The following is a 14,797-nucleotide window of genomic DNA, read 5'->3' as shown; positions in this document are numbered from 1 at the left end:
GAATTCCTGGAATTTCAGAAAAAATGGGAAATTTTCCAGTCACACTACTTTTTTTCCTGATTAATAGAAACGTTTTGACGGTGGAACGGTTGAAATGTGTTGGAAAATGTGGGAGGAGTAGTCTCCAGAGAAGAGGGTGGAAATAGGGCTTTGGAAAACCAGGAATTCTGGAAAATCCTGGATTTTTTTCAAAATTGAAAAAAGGATATTTTAATTTTCCAGGATGGAATTTGTTGAAGGTGGAATGGTTTGAATTGGTTGAAAAATGTGGAAATTGTGCAACTTGGAAAAATGACCCATTTATTTCAATGAGAACTTCCTGGAAATTTGGGAAAACTGGGATTTTTTTCAAAATGATTAGGATCATGAATGTCCTGAATGAGCTGAATTGGTTGGTGTTGGAATTGTTTAAATCGGGCATGAAATGTTGAAGTGGTAAATGGTATTAAGGAATTTCGGAAAAATCTGGAATTTTTTTGAAAATTGTAAAAAAAAATACAAAAAAAACTTGAATGGTTCTTATGAGTTGAAATGGTTAGTGTTGGAATTTTTCAAATTGGTTGAGAAAATGTTAAAGTAGTAACATGTTGAATGTAGAAATGGTATTATGGAATTCTTGGAATTTCAGAAAAAATGGGAAATTTTCCAGTCACACTCCTTTTTTTTCCTGATTAAGAGGAATGTTTTGACGGTGGAACGGTTGAAATGTGTTGAAAAATGTGGAAGAAGTAGTCTCCAGAGAAGAGGGTGGAAATAGGGTTTTGGAAAACCAGGAATTCGGGAAAATCCTGTAATTTTTTCGAACTTGAAAAAAAGATAGTTTAATTTTCCAGGATGGTGGAATTTGTTGAAGGTGGAATGGTTTGAATTGGTTGAAAAATGTGGGAATTGTGCAACTTGGAAAAATGTCCCATTCATTTCAATGGGAACTTCCTGGAAATTTGGGAAAACTGGGATTTTTTTCAAAATGATTAGGATCATGAATGTCCTGAATGAGCTGAATTGATTGGTGTTGGAATCGTTTAAATCGGGCATGAAATGTTGAAGTAGTAAATGCTATTAGGAAATTTCGGGAATATCTAGAATTTTTTTGAAAATTGTAAAAAAAACAAACTGGAATGGTCCTAACGAGTTGAAATAGTGTTGGAATTTTTCAAATCGGTTGAGAAAATGTTAAAGTAGTAACATGTTGAATGTAGAAATGGTATTACGGAATTCCTGGAATTTCAGAAAAAATGGGAAATTTTCCAGTGACACTACTTTTTTTCCTGATTAATAGGAAAGTTTTGACGGTGGAACGGTTGAAATGTGTTGAAAAATGTGGAAGAAGTAGTCTCCAGAGAAGAGGGTGGAAATAGGGTTTTGGAAAACCAGGAATTCGGGAAAATCCTGGAATTTTTTTGAAAATTGTAAAAAAAAATACAAAAAAAACTTGAATGGTTCTTATGAGTTGAAATGGTTATTGTTGGAATTTTTCAAATTGGTTGAGAAAATGTTAAAGTAGTAACATGTTGAATGTAGAAATGGTATTATGGAATTCTTGGAATTTCAGAAAAAATGGGAAATTTTCCAGTCACACTCCTTTTTTTTCCTGATTAAGAGGAATGTTTTGACGGTGGAATGGTTGAAATGTGTTGAAAAATGTGGGAGGAGTAGTCTCCAGAGAAGAGGGTGGAAATACAGTTTTGGAAAACCAGGAATTCTGGAAAATCCTGGATTTTTTTCAAACTTGAAAAAATGATATTTTAATTTTCCAGGATGGTGGAATTTGTTGAAGGTGGAAGGGTTTGAATTGGTTGAAAATGTGGGAATTGTGCAACTTGGAAAAATGTCCCATTCATTTCAATGAGATTTTCCTGGAAATTTGGGAATAGTGAGATTTTTTTCAAAATGATTAGGATCATGAATGTCCTGAATGAGCTGAATTGGTTGGTGTTGGAATTGTTTAAATCGGGCATGAAATGTTGAAGTAGTAAATGGTATTAGGGAATTTCGGGAACATTGGGATTTTTTTTTTTTTTTAATTGTAAAAATGAGTTGAAATGGTTATTGTTGGAATTTTTCAAATTGGTTGAGAAAATGTTAAAGTAGTAACATGTTGAATGTAGAAATGGTATTATGGAATTCTTGAAATTTCATAAAAAATGGGAAATTTTCCAGTCACACTACTTTTTTTCCTGATTAATAGGAAAGTTTTGACAGTGGAAGGGTTGAAATGGGTTGAAAAATGTGGAAGAAGTAGTCTCCAGAGAAGAGGGGGGAAATAGGGTTTTGGAAAACCAGGAATTCGGGAAAATCCTGGAATTTTTTCGAACTTGAAAAAAACGATAGTTTAATTTTCTAGGACGGTGAAATGGTTTGAATTGGTTGAAAAATGTGGGAATTGTGCAACTTGGAAAAATGCCCCATTCATTTCAATGGGAACTTCCTGGAAATTTGGGAAAAGTGGGATATTTTTGGAAAGTGATTAGGATCATGAATGTCCTGAATGAGCTGAATTGGTTGGTGTTGGAATTGTTTAAATCGGGCCTGAAATGTTGAAGTAGTAAATGGTATTAAGGAATTTGGGGAACATTGGGAATTTTTTTTTTAATTGTAAAAAATTAGTTGAAATGGTTAGTGTTGGAATTTTTCAAATTGGTTGAGAAAATGTTAAAGTAGTAACATGTTGAATGTCAAAATGGTATCATGGAATTCCTGGAATTTCAGAAAAAATGGGAAATTTTCCAGTCACACGACTTTTTTTCCTGATTAATAGGAATGTTTTGACGGTGGAACGGTTGAAATGGGTTGAAAAATGTGTAAGAAGTAGTCGCCAGAGAAGAGGGGGGAAATAGGGTTTTGGAAAACCAGGAATTCTTGAAAATCCTGGAATTTTTTCAAACTTGAAAAAAGGATAGTTTAATTTTTCAGGATGGTGGAATTTGTTGAAGGTGGAATGGTTTGAATTGGTTGAAAAATGTGGGAATTGTGCAACTTGGAAAAATGTTCCATTCATTTCAATGAGAACTTCCTGGAAATTTGGGAAAAGTGGGATTTTTTCCAAAATGATTAGGATCACGAATGTCCTGAATGAGCTGAATTGATTGGTGTTGGAATTGTTTAAATCGGGCATGAAATGTTGAAGTAGTAAATGGTATTAAGGAATTTCGGAAAAATCTGGCATTTTTGGGAAAATTGTAAAAAAACAAAACTTGAATGGTTCGAATGAGTTGAAATGGTAAGTGTTGGAATTTTTCAAATTGGTTGAGAAAATGTTAAAGTAGTAACATGTTGAATGTCGAAATGGTATTATGGAATTCTTGGAATTTCAGAAAAAATGGGAAATTTTCCAGTCACACTCCTTTTTTTTCCTGATTAAGAGGAATGTTTTGACGGTGGAACGGTTGAAATGTGTTGAAAAATGTGGAAGAAGTAGTCTCCAGAGAAGAGGGTGGAAATAGGGTTTTGGAAAACCAGGAATTCGGGAAAATCCTGGAATTTTTTCGAACTTGATAAAAGGATAGTTTAATTTTCCAGGATGGTGGAATTTGTTGAAAGTGGAATGGTTTGAATTGGTTGAAAAATGTGGAAATTGTGCAACTTGGAAAAATGTCCCATTCATTTCAATGGGAACTTCCTGGAAATTTGGGAAAAGTGGGATTTTTTTTCAAAATGATTAGGATCATGAATGTCCTGAATTGGTTGGTGTTGGAATTGTTTAAATCGGGCATGAAATGTTGAAGTAGTAAATGGTATTAAGGAATTTCGGAAAAATCTGGAATTTTTGGGAAAATTGTAAAAAAAAAAACTTGAATGGTTCGAATGAGTTGAAATAGTAAGTGTTGGAATTTTTCAAATTGGTTGAGAAAATGTTGAAGTAGTAACATGTTGAATGTCGAAATGGTATTATGGAATTCCTGGAATTTCAGATAAAATGGGAAATTTTCCAGTCACACTACTTTTTTTCCTGATTAATAGGAAAGTTTTGACGGTGGAACGGTTGAAATGTGTTGAAAAATGTGGGAGGAGTAGTCGCCAGAAAAGAGGGTGGAAATAGGGCTTTGGAAAACCAGGAATTCTGGAAAATCCTGGAATTTTTTCAAACTTGAAAAAAAGATAGTTTAATTCTCCAGGATGGTGGAATGGTTTGAATCGGTTTAAAAATGTGGAAATGGTGTAAGTTTGAAATAATTACTGCTAACAGTAGCCTGTCTATGGCAAATCCAATGCTGCATTGGTGGTTCAGTGGTAGAATTTTCGCCTGCCACGGGGAGGCCCAGGTTCGAATCCCGGCCAATGCAACATACTTTAACCATGAATTGATTAACGTGAAGTTTCAACGTAAAGAAGTTGAAAAACTTATTTGGGTGTTACCATTTAAAGTAAAGTATCAATGACTGTCCTCTGCATTTGACCCATCCCCTTGTTCACCCCCTGGGAGGTGAGGGGAGCAGTGAGCAGCAGAGGGGGCCGCGCCCAGGAATTATTTTTGGTGATTCAACCCCCAATTCCAACCCTTGATGCTGAGTACCAAGCAGGGAGGTAATGGGTCTCATTTTTATAGTCTTTGGTATGACTCGGCCAGGGGTTTGAACCCACAACCTACCGATCTCAGGGCGGACACTCTAACCACTAGGCCGCCGAGTAGGTTAGTGGTCAATTGTACAGAATATGTACATTGCAACATTTGTGATTGTTTACGTGAGTCTGTGCTTACCACATTGAACAATGGCATCGAAATATGACAAATCTACGATAAATGACAATAAGTTTGCATTTTTCTTTGTCTTTCTTGGTCCGCATTGCCGGCAGTAAGTCGAACACGTTTCCAGTGAGGGTTGGACTCCGCCAAGTCTGCCCTTTGTTACCCATTCTGTTCATAACTTTTATGGACAGAATTTCTAAGCGCAGTCAAGGCGTTGAGGGGTTCCGGTTTGGTGACCGCAGGATTAGGTCTCTGCTTTTTGCGGATGATGTGGTCCTGATGGCTTCATCTGACCAGGATCTTCAGCTCTCACTGGATCGGTTCGCAGCCGAGTGTGAAGCGACCGGAATGAGAATCAGCACCTCCAAGTCCGAGTCCATGATTCTCTCCCGGAAAAGGGTGGAGTGCCATCTCCGGGTTGGAGAGGAGACCCTGCCCCAAGTGGAGGAGTTCAAGTACCTAGGAGTCTTGTCCACGAGTGGGGGAAGAGTGGATTGTGAGATCGACAGGCGGATCGGTGCGGTGTCTTCAGTAATGCGGACGTTGTACCGATCCGTTGTGGTGAAGAAGGAGCTAAGCCGGAAGGCAAAGCTCTCAATTTACCGGTCGATCTACGTTCCCATCCTCACTTATGGTCATGAGCTTTGGGTCATGACCGAAAGGATAAGATCACGGGTACAAGCGGCCCAAATGAGTTCCCTCCGCCGTGTGGCGGGTCTCTCCCTTAGAGATAGGGTGAGAAGCTCTGTCATCCAAGAGGAGCTCAAAGTAAAGCCGCGGCTCCTCCACATGGAGAGGAGCCAGATGAGGTGGTTCGGGCATCTGCTCAGGATGCCACCCAAACGCCTTCCTAGGGAGGTGTTTAGGGCACGTCCAACCGGTAGGAGGCCACGGGGAACACCCAGGACACGTTGGGAAGACTATTTCTCCCGGCTGGCCTGGGAACCCCTCGGGATCCCCCGGGAAGAGCTAGACGAAGTGGCTTGGGAGAGGGAAGTCTGGGTTACCCTGCTTAGGCTGCTGCCCCCGCGACCCGGCCTCAGATAAGCGGAAGAAGATGAATGGATGGCATTTCTGATCAGTATTTGGTAAATTGTCCCGCACTTAGGATGTGAGACATGTATCAAAAAATTCCACCATTTCCTTGTTATTGTTGCATTGTTATTGACAGCTCGAGTTGATACACATTTCTAAGTAATTTATAGACTGGTGTCGAAACCACGGACACAAAGACTGCCTGTGAACTAATCGGAGACTCCAAATTGTCCCCAGGTGTGAATGTGAGGGAGAATGCTTGTTTGTTTATACGTGTCCTGTGATCGGTCTTGGCCGGAGTCAGCCGGGATCGGCTCCAGCTCCCCCGTGACCCTGAGTGTTATAGAAATGGAATGAACGGCTTAGTCTGAGTACCGGTCCTTAGGGTCGGCCCGGCCGTCGTTTCTAAGCACAAACAGCCGAGCCTCCACTTGGACCTGGCGCAGGTTTCCAGGCAATTAAGATAAAGTGCGGTCAAGATGTGACGGCTGTCTGATTGTTTTTGGCTCAACCAGGCACCTTTTTTTATGGTCTGCTTTTAGTCGGGTCTAGTTTTTTTTGTCCTTTCATGAATTCAGTCTTCTGGCTGCAAACCATCTGTTAGTTCTGAACAAAGAAAGACTCTTGGCATGCGGCCGTTACGCACGCCCTCGGTCACTCTCAGCCTCTTGCAGACTAGTGTTTGGATTAGAGCACTCGACGCTCTCTGACTACATTAGCACCTGTTTTCTCTTACAAGACTTACATACGCTCCGTGGAATTTCGGACACCTGGACATTACGTCCATGGAAGTGAGAATGTTGAGGTTTCCCTTTGCATCTGTAACAGCTTCTTCTCTTCTTGGAAGACGTTTTTTTGCAATATTTGTGAGGTCGGAGGTTACTTATGCTGGGCCACGTGTACGTTGGTACACCTCACTCCCTAACAACTTCAAGAGCAATAGTGATTAACGAGTTGAAAGTCCGGGATTTTGTCTCGGTAGTCAGTGTAACGGAGGCCAGACAGGTTGGCTCGGCCACGTGTACGTTGGTAAAACTCATTCCCCAACAACTTCAAATAGTCTGCTCGAAGCAGTGCCATTAAGCAGAGCCGCTACAATGGTACCGGGACCCGGATGACTGTGGGTGAGGGTTAGGGGGTTGAGTGTCACGGAGGCCAGGTTGGCTGGGCCATGTGTACGTTGGTAAACCTCGCTCCCTAACAACTTCAAGAGCAATAGAGATTAACGAGTTGAAAGTCCGGGATTTCGTCTCGGTAGTCAGTGTAACGGAGGCCAGACAGGTTGGCTCGGCCACGTGTACGTTGGTATACCTCACTCCCTAACAACTTCAAGAGCAATAGAGATTAACGAGTTGAAAGTCCGGGATTTTGTCTCGGTAGTCAGTGTAACGGAGGCCAGACAGGTTGGCTCGGCCACGTGTACGTTGGTAAACCTCACACCCTAACAACTTCAAGAGCAATAGTGATTAACGAGTTGAAAGTCCGGGATTTTGTCTCGGTAGTCAGTGTAACGGAGGCCAGACAGGTTGGCTCGGCCACGTGTACGTTGGTAAAACTCATTCCCCAACAACTTCAAATAGTCTGCTCGAAGCAGTGCCATTAAGCAGAGCCGCTACAATGGTACCGGGACCCGGATGACTGTGGGTGAGGGTTAGGGGGTTGAGTGTCACGGAGGCCAGTTTGGCTGGGCCATGTGTACGTTGGTAAACCTCGCTCCCTAACATCTTCAAGAGCAACAGTGATTAACGAGTTGAAAGTCTGGGATTTTGTCTCGGTAGTCGGTGTAACGGTGGCCAGCCAGGTTGGCTCGGCCTCGTGTACGTTGGTAAAACTCACTCCCCAACTACTTCAAATAGTCTGCTCGAAGCAGTGCCATTAAGCAGAGCCGCTACAATGGTACCGGGACCCGGATGACTGTGGGTGAGGGTTAGGGGGTTGAGTGTCACGGAGGCCAGGTTGGCTGGGCCATGTGTACGTTGGTAAACCTCACTCCCTAACAACTTCAAGAGCAATAGTGATTAACGAGTTGAAAGTCTGGGATTTTGTCTCGGTAGTCAGTGTAACGGTGGCCAGCCAGGTTGGCTCGGCCACGTGTACGTTGGTATACCTCACTCCCTAACAACTTCAAGAGCAATAGAGATTAACGAGTTGAAAGTCCGGGATTTTGTCTCGGTAGTCAGTGTAACGGAGGCCAGACAGGTTGGCTCGGCCACGTGTACGTTGGTAAAACTCACTCCCTAACTTCAAATAGTCTGATCGAAGCAGTGCCATTAACCAGAGCCGCTACAATGGTGCCGTGCCCCGGATGACTGTGGGTGAGGGTTAGGGGGTTGAGTGTCACGGAGGCCAGGTTGGCTGGGCCATGTGTACGTTGGTATACCTCACTCCCTAACAACTTCAAGAGCAATAGTGATTAACGAGTTGAAAGTCTGGGATTTTGTCTCGGTAGTCAGTGTAACGGTGGCCAGACAGGTTGGCTCGGCCACGTGTACGTTGGTAAAACTCACTCCCTAACTTCAAATAGTCTGATCGAAGCAGTGCCATTAACCAGAGCCGCTACAATGGTGCCGTGCCCCGGATGACTGTGGGTGAGGGTTAGGGGGTTGAGTGTCACGGAGGCCAGGTTGGCTGGGCCATGTGTACGTTGGTAAACCTCGCTCCCTAACATCTTCAAGAGCAACAGTGATTAACGAGTTGAAAGTCTGGGATTTTGTCTCGGTAGTCGGTGTAACGGTGGCCAGCCAGGTTGGCTCGGCCACGTGTACGTTGGTAAAACTCACTCTCCAACTACTTCAAATAGTCTGCTCCAAGCAGTGCCATTAAGCAGAGCCGCTACAATGGTACCGGGACCCGGATGACTGTGGGTGAGGGTTAGGGGGTTGAGTGTCACGGAGGCCAGGTTGGCTGGGCCATGTGTACGTTGGTAAACCTCACTCCCTAACAACTTCAAGAGCAATAGAGATTAACGAGTTGAAAGTCCGGGATTTTGTCTCGGTAGTCGGTGTAACGGTGGCCAGCCAGGTTGGCTCGGCCACATGTACGTTGGTAAACCTCACTCCCTAACTTCAAATAGTCTGATCGAAGCAGTGCCATTTAGCAGAGCCGCTACAATGGTACCAGGACCCGGATGACTGTGGGTGAGGGTTAGGGGGTTGAGTGTCACGGAGGCCAGGTTGGCTGGGCCATGTGTACGTTGGTAAACCTCACTCCCTAACAACTTCAAGAGCAATAGAGATTAACGAGTTGAAAGTCCGGGATTTTGTCTCGGTAGTCAGTGTAACGGAGGCCAGACAGGTTGGCTCGGCCACGTGTACGTTGGTAAAACTCACTCCCCAACTACTTCAAATAGTCTGCTCCAAGCAGTGCCATTAAGCAGAGTCGCTACAATGGTGCCGTGCCCCGGATGACTGTGAGTGAGGGTTAGGGGGTTGAGTGTCACGGAGGCCAGGTTGGCTGGGCCATGTGTACGTTGGTAAACCTCGCTCCCTAACTTCAAATAGTCTGATCGAAGCAGTGCCATTAAGCCATAAATAACCAGCATAAATAACTTCAGTGCCATTAAGCAGAGCCGCTACAATGGTGCCATGACCCGGATGAGGGTCATGGCACCATACAGAGTCTCGGAAAACTGGCGTGCACAAGCGATCCCTCAGAAAGCTGGCGTGCACATCACTTGTGCACGCCAGCTTTCCGAGACTCTTATTTTGTTAGCGCAGGCAGCATGAAGCAGGGCTTTTATTGTGAAGATAGGAAATGTGCAGTCGGCCTTTAGAGTTTTGACGGAAGGGACGGCGCGAAAGTCTGTTGAAATAAAAAGTGTTTCTCGCCTTCCTCTCTGTCATTTTTTCATAATAATGAACTGGCAGCAGCCAGCGTCATCTCACAAGACCCTCGGGTGCCGTGAATGTCAATCAAGCAAGCTACGGAATTTGCCGCCAATGTTTTTCTTGTAAAGTGTATGGAAGCTGGATGAATTAGATGCCAAAAACCAACCACTTTCATGTGGTATTGTACAGAAAGGACAACTTTTTTTCTCCTCCATTTGAAAATGTGGGCGTTATCATCATTACTGTCTGATTCCAATCAATGCAAGTCATCAGAATCAGGTAATACACCAACTTATATTCTTGTCTTTGTGAAAGAAAGACATCTTTATGTGTTACACATGCTTGTGTTATCATTAAACACATTTAACTTGTTTACAAAAATGTCTCTTTCATAAATAAATAAATATAAATGATATATATAAATGAGGTAGATCCCCTCGAGTTGGTCAATTGAAAAGTAGCTCGCCTGCAGAAAAAGTGTGGGCACCCCTGGGCTAAACTGTCGACCAACGCCGCGCACTGAGTGGACTCTTGGCAAAACATCAGTGGAAGTGAAAATGTGCAGGCGGTTGTTTCTCTCTGCAGTTGTAATTCCTCTGGGAAGAATGGTTTTGGGAACGTTTGTGAGGTGGAAAGTCACTTATGTCGGTATTTCAGTCATGCAGGAGCAGGAGAGGGGCTTTTCCCTCCGAACTACAATCATGGAACTTTACACACTGTGAGTGAGACTGGCCATTCTCTAAGGAGGACCTGGGGCAATTATTTTGACTCGGGGGGTGGGGGCGGCACATAATACATTGAGAGAAAAAAATGTGTCCGGTGGCCGTTATGTGTGTGTGTATGTGTGTATGTGTGTGTGTGTGTGTATATATATATATATATATGAGTACATAACCGCTACACACCTGTGGCAACAGAGAAGGTGTGTGACTGCCCAATCCCTAAAACCTGGATCAGGCTCTAGCGTACGCTACAATTTTTTTGTAGGTAAAGTCTGTGATATATATACAAACCCCGTTTCCATATGAGTTGGGAAATTGTGTTCGATGTAAATATAAACAGAATACAATGATTTGCAAATCCTTTTCAACCCATATTCAGTTGAATATGCTACAAAGACAACATATTTGGTGTTCAAACTGATAAACTTTTTTTTTTTTTTTGCAAATAATCATTACTTTTACAATTTGATGCCAGCAACAGGTGACAAAGAATTTGGGAAAGGTGGCAATAAATACTGATAAAGTTGAGGAATGCTCATCAAACACTTATATGGAACATCCCACAGGTGTGCAGGCTAATTGGGAACAGGTGGGTGCCATGATTGGGTATAAAAGCAGCTTCCGTGAAATGCTAAGTAATTCAGAAACAAGGATGGGGCGAGAGTCACCACTTTGTAAGCAAATTGTCGAACAGTTTTAGAACAACATTTCTCAACGAGCTATTACAAGGAATTTAGGGATTTTACCAACTACGGTCCGTCAAGTCATCAAAAGGTTCAGAGAATCTGGAGAAATCACTGCACGTAAGCGATGATATTACGGACCTTTTTAATCCCTCAGGCGGTACTGCATCAAAAAACGACATCAGTGTGTAAAGGATATCACCACATGGGCTCAGGAACACTTCATAAAACCACTGTCAGTAACTACAGTAGGTCGCAACATCTGTAAGTGCAAGTTAAAACTCTACTATGCAAAGCCAAATGTTACGAAATTGGAGAGTGCATCCCAAGGATGCAGAGACGTAGTTTGGTATAGTTAAGTTCTTCCTTTATTTAGTTGGAAGTGGAACGTAGCCAAAACAAAAGGCGATGATGGGAATACAAAAACACACCATGAATATATAACTATATTAAACAACCAAAAATAGAACAGAAAACGCTAGACAAAGCTAGGAACAATACAGGCTGGCAAAAATACAAAACAGGAGTACAAAATAAGGACGCTAGACGAAGCTAGGATAATTTACTTCAAAACACGAAGTAAAACAAAGAAACAAAATGTTAACTAAAGGCGCTAGACAAGGCTAGGGTATAAATAGGCAAACCTGAGAGGTGCACAAGACAGACTAGAAAGACTGCGAGTGTGTAGGAGGCCAAGACACATGCGAGTGAACTTGCAGTGGATACAAAGTAGACCGTCAGCACCCAGACTAAATAGGCCACCTAATCAACTTTCAGGTGTGCACGATTGCCCAGCGTCAGCTGCAGTCCAGACTGTGGGCGAGAGCGAGAGTAAACATGACGTGCAAACCAACACAGAAAAACATGAAAAATTCAGTTCACCACACCAAACCCATTTATCAACAACATCCAGAAACGCCGCCGGCTTCTCTGGGCCCGAGCTCATCTAAGATAGACTGATGCAAAGTGGAAAAGTGTTCTTTGGGTCTGACAAGTCCACATTTCAAATTGTTTTTGGAAACAGAGGACATGATGTCCTCCAGAAAAAAGAACAAAATAATCATTTGGATTGTTCTAGGCGCAAAGTTGAAAAGCCAGCTTCTGCGATGGTATGGGGGTGTATTAGTGCCCAAGGCATGGGTAACTTACACATCTGTGAAGGCACCATTAATGCTGAAAGGTCCATACAGGTTTTGGAGCAACATATGTTGTCATCAAAGCAATGTTATCATGGACGCCCCTGCTTATTTCAGCAAGACAATTGTTACAACAGCGTGCCTTCGTAAAAAAAGAGTGCGGGTACTTTCCTGGCCCGCCTGCAGTCCAGACCTGTCTCCCATGGAAAATGTGTGGCGCATTATGAAGCGTAAAATACGACAGCGGAGACCCCGGACTGTTGAACGACTGAAGCTCAACATAAAACAAGAATGGGAAAGAATTCCACTTTCAAAGCTTCGATAATTAGTTTCCTCAGTTCCCAAACGTTTATTGAGTGTTGTTAAAAGAAATATGGAAATGTTGGATTTTACGTGAATCGATAGCCGGTAGTGCTGACAGAATTCGGTCGGTGCCTTTAAAAGTACCGAATTTGGCACCCATCCCTTCTCCTGTCACAAACTCACTTCAAAACAAATCTACGATAAATGACAATAAGTTTGCATTTTTCTTTGTCTTTCTTGGTCCGCTTTGCCGGCAGTAAGTCGAACACATTTCCAGTGAGGGTTGGACTCCGCCAAGTCTGCCCTTTGTCACCCATTCTGTTCATAACTTTTATGGACAGAATTTCTAAGCGCAGTCAAGGCCTTGAGGGGTTCCGGTTTGGTGTCCACGGGATTAGCTCTCTGCTTTTTGCGGATGATGTTGTCCTGATGGCTTCATCTGGCCGGGATCTCCAGCTCTCACTGGATCGGTTCGCAGCTGAGTGTGAAGCGACCGGAATGAGAATCGGCAGCTCCAAGTCCGAGTCCATGGTTCTCTCCCGGAAAAGGGTGGAATGCCATCTCCGGGTTGGGGAGGAGACCCTGCCCCAAGTGGAGGAGTTCAAGTACCTTGGATTCTTGTTCACGAGTGAGGGAAGAGTGGATGGTGAGATCGACAGGCGGATCGGTGCGGCGTCTTCAGTAATGCGGACGTTGTACCGATCCGTTGTGGTGAAGAAGGAGCTAAGCCGGAAGGCACAGCTCTCAATTTACCGGTCGATCTACGTTCCCATCCTCACTTACGGTCATGAGCTTTGGGCCATGACAGAAAGGATAAGATCACGGGTACAAGCGAAAAGGTGATGTAACACAGTGGTGAACATGCCCTTTCCCAACTACTTTGGCACCTGTTGCAGCCAAGAAATTCTAAGTTAATAATTATTTGCAAAAAAAAAATAAAGAAAGTTTATGAGTTTGAACATCAAATATCTTGTCTTTGTAGTGCATTCAACTGAATATGGGTTGAAAAGGATTTGCAAATCATTGTATTCTGTTTATATTTACATCTAACACAATTTCCCAACTCATATGGAAACAGGGTTTCTACAATACAATCAGCAAGATAGGATGGAGCTAGACCGTGTAGTATTTTATATGTAAGAATAAAACCTTAAAGTCACATCTTAAGTGCACAGGAAGCCAGTGCAGGTGAACCGGTATATATATTTATATATATTAGGGCTGGGCAACGATTAAAAATTTTAATCGAAGTTAATCGCACTTTTTCTCTGATTAATCGCGATTAACTGCATTGTATACACAAAGCCCAATAATGAATTCAAAAGTAGTGTGTAGTGCACCTTTATTGGAATATTCTCCCACATGAACAAAAGCGCCAAAACATTTGTTGTGCAAACACAATTTAAATCAGTCCTTGTTAAACAGTAGCAGTTAAATAGCATATTTGATGAAAATCAACTCCAAAAATGTAAATACAAACATTTAAGCTTATTGCCACTGCCAGGGTGTTTAAGTTATCCTGTTTGTTATGGAAAATAAATATAATCTACATACAAATCTCTGAGCCACAATCATAACATCTGAACAGGCAATTTCTGAGGTAACAGCAGGAAAAAAAGGGATTTTATGTTTAAAAAACCTATATTATAGGTAGTGGGCTGTTTTAGGGAATTTTTGATCAAATTATCCATAGTAGCAATATTAATAATGTTGTGTTTATTCTGCGTAGTGCACTTAAAATAATTATGACCATATATAGGAATTGATATGATGGGAATTTTCCGATTGTTTGCTTGGTGCTTTGATAAACTGAAGGCATCATATACATGGTACTATATTGTGATGTTATGAGCTAGGGGAAAAAAGAACTACCCTACCCAGCATGCAACAGGAGTGACGAGCATAGGTTGTGATATGCACGCTCTGAAAGTAAACGTTAAGAACTCAGCCAACACTCCTGGTCTGCATGATTCATAAATAGACGGACAACACATATACTCCGCTGCTTCACAGGCCGCTGGATGTAGCTGGCAAAGTATTCCCATGCTAGCTAGCCGGTCTAGCAAGCACGCCTAATTCAGTCCAAAACGGCCCGATCTATCCACATCCAGAATTGTCTGGCGGTCGTAAGTGATCCCGGAGTGACCACGCTGTAAGCCAGCCAGGAAATTTGCAGAATTTTCCGGTATTTTTGCCAAATGTTCCATCTTTACCAAGAGCCCCTCCACGCCGAAGCCCGTCCGGGCGCCACCGTCTTTATAAGAAAAGGCGTTAACAAAATAAAAGCATGTAAACAACATGCGCAAATTGTTGCGATCTGCTGCTCAGATCTTCACATGTTTGTTTTTTCATTCTCAGTCTGACCCGTTTATTTCCTGTCACTATGGTTACACATCAGTCCACC

General features: G+C 42.7%; 1 protein-coding gene and 1 non-coding gene across 2 annotated transcripts in view; both read left to right on the top strand.

Moving 5' to 3' along the window:
• The window catches only part of fbn2b (fibrillin 2b), a 300,303-nt gene that overhangs the window by 164,298 nt on the left and 121,208 nt on the right, over positions 1 to 14,797 (top strand). The window lies entirely within an intron of this gene.
• Positions 4,214 to 4,283, top strand: trnag-gcc (transfer RNA glycine (anticodon GCC)). Its single transcript has one exon. It is a non-coding gene; the product is annotated as a tRNA-Gly (tRNA).

This window comes from Nerophis ophidion, linkage group LG22, assembly GCF_033978795.1.
Source record: "Nerophis ophidion isolate RoL-2023_Sa linkage group LG22, RoL_Noph_v1.0, whole genome shotgun sequence".
NCBI classification, from domain to species: domain Eukaryota; kingdom Metazoa; phylum Chordata; class Actinopteri; order Syngnathiformes; family Syngnathidae; genus Nerophis; species Nerophis ophidion.
Note: the sequence above shows the minus strand (reverse complement) of the source record. Positions and strands in the feature narration are given on the sequence as shown.